The sequence below is a fragment of the Erinaceus europaeus genome (assembly GCF_950295315.1).
Source record: "Erinaceus europaeus chromosome 6 unlocalized genomic scaffold, mEriEur2.1 SUPER_6_unloc_9, whole genome shotgun sequence".
NCBI classification, from domain to species: domain Eukaryota; kingdom Metazoa; phylum Chordata; class Mammalia; order Eulipotyphla; family Erinaceidae; genus Erinaceus; species Erinaceus europaeus.
Genome location: NW_026647189.1, coordinates 1,504,074 through 1,511,364, shown reverse-complemented (window position 1 = coordinate 1,511,364; position 7,291 = coordinate 1,504,074).

Genomic DNA, 7,291 nt, shown 5'->3' with positions numbered 1-7,291 from the left:
AAAGTGCCCCTTCAAGGGTACCAGGTGGTGCCACACCCAGTTAAGCACTCATGTTACAATGCAGGAGGACTGGGCTTCAACACCCTGGTCCCCACCTGCCAGGGGAAATCTTTACAAGTGGTGCAGAAGTGCTGCAGGTGTTTCTCTCTGTGTCTCAAACTCTCTCTCCCTCCCTTCCCTCTCAATTCCTATCTATTTATTCCAGTGAATAATCAAGAAAATAGAAAGTAATAAAAGAAAAAGGAAAAGGAAATATGCCACGACTTCAAATGGGCTACTCAGGAAAATGCTTTCCTTGTTAAGATCCTCACAGCATTCCATATGCAGAAAGGCAAAGACACCATGTATTTTTAACACAGATTTTATATTTATTTATTTGTTTATTTATTTAGGTGCTTACTCACTTTTGTTATTGTTGAATTAATGTTTTACATTTGACATTGACTAAGGATCTGACACCAGGGGTCTCCAGTACACCTAGATGGTACTCTCCCTCTACAAAACCGATCCATTGACCTGTCCATCCATCCATCCACCCATCCATCTATCCATATATCCATCCATCCATCCATCCATCCATCCATCCATCCATCCAGCAGTCAACCAAGCTAAGTACAAAAGGAGATCTCTCCTTGAATGGTGTAGAGAATCAATGATGCACAGGTAGGTTGCAAAGGGGCCAGTTTGGCTGAATAGGGCAGAGAGGCTGAACCAGGGAATGTGTTGGGGCGTGTGGGTTTGGGTGGAGTGAGCCGGAGACCCTGTGAGCTGGGTCACATTAGGGGCAGGCAGGGGGTGGAAGGGGATGCGAACAGCTGTCACTGGAGAACCATCACAAGTGCTGGAGCTGGTGAGCAGGGCACCTGGAAGAGAGGACAGACAAAGGAGAGAAGCAAAGTGCAGAGGAGAGGAGAGGGGAGAGGATGGTGAGGACAGGAGAGGACAGGAGAGGACAGGAGTGGAGGGGACCTGAGAAACCTACCTGGACAAAGGCAGCATACAGACATCCAGGAAGGCAGGCAGGCATGCAGGCAGCTCTGGCCTGGGCTCCCTGGATCCCGGGCACACCTCCACCTGTCTTCTCTTGGCTGCCAGCCCTGAGGTCCCTCTTCGGTCAGCACTGTCTTCCCATCCTTCCGTCCCTCTGTGCCAGGGCCCAGGCGTCTGGGCGCTGTTGCCTCACCTAGTGGCAGGGCAGTTGGGCTACCCAGTGCCAGTGTGGCCAGCACAGATTGCCAGGGGCTAGGACATCACAGAGGGCTCCTGTGGTTGCTAGGCTACGGGGACCCTGCCCATCCAGTTGACCAGCAGCCATGACCCCCACGCTGAACTTGACCTGATGGGTGGTGGCCAGTCACCAGAACCAGAGCCCCAGGGCAAAGCAGGTGCTGTTCGGCCGGGACAAGGGGCTATGGGCAGATTGGTGTGTGTCTGGGCATGGGGCTGACATCTGACAGCCCAGGGCTGGGGACCAAGGTCCGCCAGGCCCCTGTCCCACCATGTGCACTGACACACAGTCTTGCTGACTGACTGACAGTTCCCGCCCCAGAGATACCCACACCAGGTCCCTGGGTGCCCTGAGCTGCCCCTGAGGGTTGGTGGGTGCCTGCCTGGACACCTGCCTCCGTAATGGAGGCCTCTATTAATCCCGTTGCCTACTGACAGCTGCCCTCCTGCCCCTCCTACTCCTCCTCCTCTTCTTCCTCCTCCTCTTCCTCCTCCTCCTCCTCCTCATCCTCCTCCTCCTTCTCCTCCTCCTCCTCCTCTACCTCCTCCTCTTCTTCCTCATCCTCAGAGGGACTCAATCAGGGCCCTTGGCCTAGGCAAGCCAGGGCTGCTGCTCTGGATGCTGCAGCTTCTATCCAGTGGGTGGGTGCAGGAATCTGTTCCTGTCAGTCCCTGATTCCTGGGACCTTCCATGCCTCCAGCTCCCCCCACTCTCTAGTCCATACCCCTCCTCAAGGATGCCCCCTTTCCCCTTGCCCTCTGTCCCCCAGCTCCCCAACTAACATCTACTGTGTGCTTCCCTGTGCTACTTTACTGCCACCCTGCTTCTGCCCTTCAGCCCTGAGGGCCCAGGGCCAGCCCAGCTGCCATCTCACCGTCCAGAGGGGGACCTGCCCTTACCCCCTGCCACCACACCCACACACACAGCCCTGCACACACTCACGGGCTCCCCTGCCTGTAGCCTGCCTCTCAAACAGTCTCCTTCTGCCCCCTAGCCCCCGTACAGCCTGTGCCACGGCCCCCCCACAGACACCTGGGCATCAGCAGCGCACACATGCAAACAGCTCCCCTCACCCCCACTCCTTTTGCTCCAAGGTTGTCAAGAGTCTTTTTTTCATGCTGTAGGGGAGGGAGTTGAGACAGTCCAATGTCCTGGGGAGCAAGAACTGCAAACAGTCCATCTACATTGTAACATTTGGGTCTCCTGCCGCCCAATCCCTAGTGTGCTGTGCAGACCTTTGACTGGCAAAAACACCCCATCTGAGCGTGAGATCTGGCTGGGCTAGTGGCTCTTTCTGTGGACTAAGAGACAGACAGACAGAGTTTTCAGGTTCAAAACCTATACTTTCCAGAAGATGGTCTTTCACTTCGGTTTAAAAAAAAAAAAAAAAAAAAAAAGGCTTTTTATTTTTTTCGCCCTGCCTGGGTAACCTGTCTGCTGCCAGTTTCAAAGTGAAAAAAGGGAAAAATCTTTTTTGGAGGGAAAAGGACCAAAGTGCAGGCAGGTGGACTCCGTGGAGGGTGGATGAGGAGTTGCTCCTGCCCTGGCACTAGAGCCCCAGCTGCTGTTCCAGGTGCTCTCTGATACCAGAGATCTCCGTGTGTCGTGTCATGAAACTGTCTCCAGCACTGACCCTCAGGATAATGAGGATTCAAAACGAGGCAGGTCATATTGCCTTCAAAAGTAAATCCAGGGAGGTTTGGCGGTATGTCAGAGGGTTAAGGGCTTGTGGCGCTCACGAAAAGGGGACAGGTGGAAGGATCTGGGGTCTGGCCCCCAGACCACCACCTGCCGGGGAGTCGCTTTACAGGGGGTGAAGCAGGTCTTTAGGAGTTCTATCTTTCTCTCCCACCCTGTATTTCCTCTGCTCTCTCCTTTTGTGTCTGTCAGATGCAAGGTCAGTAACAACAACAACAACAACAACAACAACAACAATAACCACCACAGTGACCAAGCAACAAGGGCAGCGAAAGGGGAACAAATGGAGTGCAGGAGCTGTGGATTATTCGTGGTGCAGGCACTCAGCTGTGGCAATAACCCCTTGAGGCAATCAATCCATAAATGAAGAAGTAATACAGGTAACAGAGACTTATATGTCCCAGTGTGTTTCCACTGAGTTAATGTAAATGCACTTTTAATTACTTCTTCATTTATTTATTACCTTGCCACGAGAATTTCTTTTCATTGCTAAAAAAAAGTGCCCCTTCAAGGGTACCAGGTGGTGCCACACCCAGTTAAGCACTCATGTTACAATGCAGGAGGACTGGGCTTCAACACCCTGGTCCCCACCTGCCAGGGGAAATCTTTACAAGTGGTGCAGAAGTGCTGCAGGTGTTTCTCTCTGTGTCTCAAACTCTCTCTCCCTCCCTTCCCTCTCAATTCCTATCTATTTATTCCAGTGAATAATCAAGAAAATAGAAAGTAATAAAAGAAAAAGGAAAAGGAAATATGCCACGACTTCAAATGGGCTACTCAGGAAAATGCTTTCCTTGTTAAGATCCTCACAGCATTCCATATGCAGAAAGGCAAAGACACCATGTATTTTTAACACAGATTTTATATTTATTTATTTGTTTATTTATTTAGGTGCTTACTCACTTTTGTTATTGTTGAATTAATGTTTTACATTTGACATTGACTAAGGATCTGACACCAGGGGTCTCCAGTACACCTAGATGGTACTCTCCCTCTACAAAACCGATCCATTGACCTGTCCATCCATCCATCCACCCATCCATCTATCCATATATCCATCCATCCATCCATCCATCCATCCATCCATCCATCCATCCATCCAGCAGTCAACCAAGCTAAGTACAAAAGGAGATCTCTCCTTGAATGGTGTAGAGAATCAATGATGCACAGGTAGGTTGCAAAGGGGCCAGTTTGGCTGAATAGGGCAGAGAGGCTGAACCAGGGAATGTGTTGGGGCGTGTGGGTTTGGGTGGAGTGAGCCGGAGACCCTGTGAGCTGGGTCACATTAGGGGCAGGCAGGGGGTGGAAGGGGATGCGAACAGCTGTCACTGGAGAACCATCACAAGTGCTGGAGCTGGTGAGCAGGGCACCTGGAAGAGAGGACAGACAAAGGAGAGAAGCAAAGTGCAGAGGAGAGGAGAGGGGAGAGGATGGTGAGGACAGGAGAGGACAGGAGAGGACAGGAGTGGAGGGGACCTGAGAAACCTACCTGGACAAAGGCAGCATACAGACATCCAGGAAGGCAGGCAGGCATGCAGGCAGCTCTGGCCTGGGCTCCCTGGATCCCGGGCACACCTCCACCTGTCTTCTCTTGGCTGCCAGCCCTGAGGTCCCTCTTCGGTCAGCACTGTCTTCCCATCCTTCCGTCCCTCTGTGCCAGGGCCCAGGCGTCTGGGCGCTGTTGCCTCACCTAGTGGCAGGGCAGTTGGGCTACCCAGTGCCAGTGTGGCCAGCACAGATTGCCAGGGGCTAGGACATCACAGAGGGCTCCTGTGGTTGCTAGGCTACGGGGACCCTGCCCATCCAGTTGACCAGCAGCCATGACCCCCACGCTGAACTTGACCTGATGGGTGGTGGCCAGTCACCAGAACCAGAGCCCCAGGGCAAAGCAGGTGCTGTTCGGCCGGGAAAAGGGGCTATGGGCAGATTGGTGTGTGTCTGGGCATGGGGCTGACATCTGACAGCCCAGGGCTGGGGACCAAGGTCCGCCAGGCCCCTGTCCCACCATGTGCACTGACACACAGTCTTGCTGACTGACTGACAGTTCCCGCCCCAGAGATACCCACACCAGGTCCCTGGGTGCCCTGAGCTGCCCCTGAGGGTTGGTGGGTGCCTGCCTGGACACCTGCCTCCGTAATGGAGGCCTCTATTAATCCCGTTGCCTACTGACAGCTGCCCTCCTGCCCCTCCTACTCCTCCTCCTCTTCTTCCTCCTCCTCTTCCTCCTCCTCCTCCTCCTCATCCTCCTCCTCCTTCTCCTCCTCCTCCTCTACCTCCTCCTCTTCTTCCTCATCCTCAGAGGGACTCAATCAGGGCCCTTGGCCTAGGCAAGCCAGGGCTGCTGCTCTGGATGCTGCAGCTTCTATCCAGTGGGTGGGTGCAGGAATCTGTTCCTGTCAGTCCCTGATTCCTGGGACCTTCCATGCCTCCAGCTCCCCCCACTCTCTAGTCCATACCCCTCCTCAAGGATGCCCCCTTTCCCCTTGCCCTCTGTCCCCCAGCTCCCCAACTAACATCTACTGTGTGCTTCCCTGTGCTACTTTACTGCCACCCTGCTTCTGCCCTTCAGCCCTGAGGGCCCAGGGCCAGCCCAGCTGCCATCTCACCGTCCAGAGGGGGACCTGCCCTTACCCCCTGCCACCACACCCACACACACAGCCCTGCACACACTCACGGGCTCCCCTGCCTGTAGCCTGCCTCTCAAACAGTCTCCTTCTGCCCCCTAGCCCCCGTACAGCCTGTGCCACGGCCCCCCCACAGACACCTGGGCATCAGCAGCGCACACATGCAAACAGCTCCCCTCACCCCCACTCCTTTTGCTCCAAGGTTGTCAAGAGTCTTTTTTTCATGCTGTAGGGGAGGGAGTTGAGACAGTCCAATGTCCTGGGGAGCAAGAACTGCAAACAGTCCATCTACATTGTAACATTTGGGTCTCCTGCCGCCCAATCCCTAGTGTGCTGTGCAGACCTTTGACTGGCAAAAACACCCCATCTGAGCGTGAGATCTGGCTGGGCTAGTGGCTCTTTCTGTGGACTAAGAGACAGACAGACAGAGTTTTCAGGTTCAAAACCTATACTTTCCAGAAGATGGTCTTTCACTTCGGTTTAAAAAAAAAAAAAAAAAAAAAAAGGCTTTTTATTTTTTTCGCCCTGCCTGGGTAACCTGTCTGCTGCCAGTTTCAAAGTGAAAAAAGGGAAAAATCTTTTTTGGAGGGAAAAGGACCAAAGTGCAGGCAGGTGGACTCCGTGGAGGGTGGATGAGGAGTTGCTCCTGCCCTGGCACTAGAGCCCCAGCTGCTGTTCCAGGTGCTCTCTGATACCAGAGATCTCCGTGTGTCGTGTCATGAAACTGTCTCCAGCACTGACCCTCAGGATAATGAGGATTCAAAACGAGGCAGGTCATATTGCCTTCAAAAGTAAATCCAGGGAGGTTTGGCGGTATGTCAGAGGGTTAAGGGCTTGTGGCGCTCACGAAAAGGGGACAGGTGGAAGGATCTGGGGTCTGGCCCCCAGACCACCACCTGCCGGGGAGTCGCTTTACAGGGGGTGAAGCAGGTCTTTAGGAGTTCTATCTTTCTCTCCCACCCTGTATTTCCTCTGCTCTCTCCTTTTGTGTCTGTCAGATGCAAGGTCAGTAACAACAACAACAACAACAACAACAACAACAATAACCACCACAGTGACCAAGCAACAAGGGCAGCGAAAGGGGAACAAATGGAGTGCAGGAGCTGTGGATTATTCGTGGTGCAGGCACTCAGCTGTGGCAATAACCCCTTGAGGCAATCAATCCATAAATGAAGAAGTAATACAGGTAACAGAGACTTATATGTCCCAGTGTGTTTCCACTGAGTTAATGTAAATGCACTTTTAATTACTTCTTCATTTATTTATTACCTTGCCACGAGAATTTCTTTTCATTGCTAAAAAAAAGTGCCCCTTCAAGGGTACCAGGTGGTGCCACACCCAGTTAAGCACTCATGTTACAATGCAGGAGGACTGGGCTTCAACACCCTGGTCCCCACCTGCCAGGGGAAATCTTTACAAGTGGTGCAGAAGTGCTGCAGGTGTTTCTCTCTGTGTCTCAAACTCTCTCTCCCTCCCTTCCCTCTCAATTCCTATCTATTTATTCCAGTGAATAATCAAGAAAATAGAAAGTAATAAAAGAAAAAGGAAAAGGAAATATGCCACGACTTCAAATGGGCTACTCAGGAAAATGCTTTCCTTGTTAAGATCCTCACAGCATTCCATATGCAGAAAGGCAAAGACACCATGTATTTTTAACACAGATTTTATATTTATTTATTTGTTTATTTATTTAGGTGCTTACTCACTTTTGTTATTGTTGAATTAATGTTTTACATTTGACATT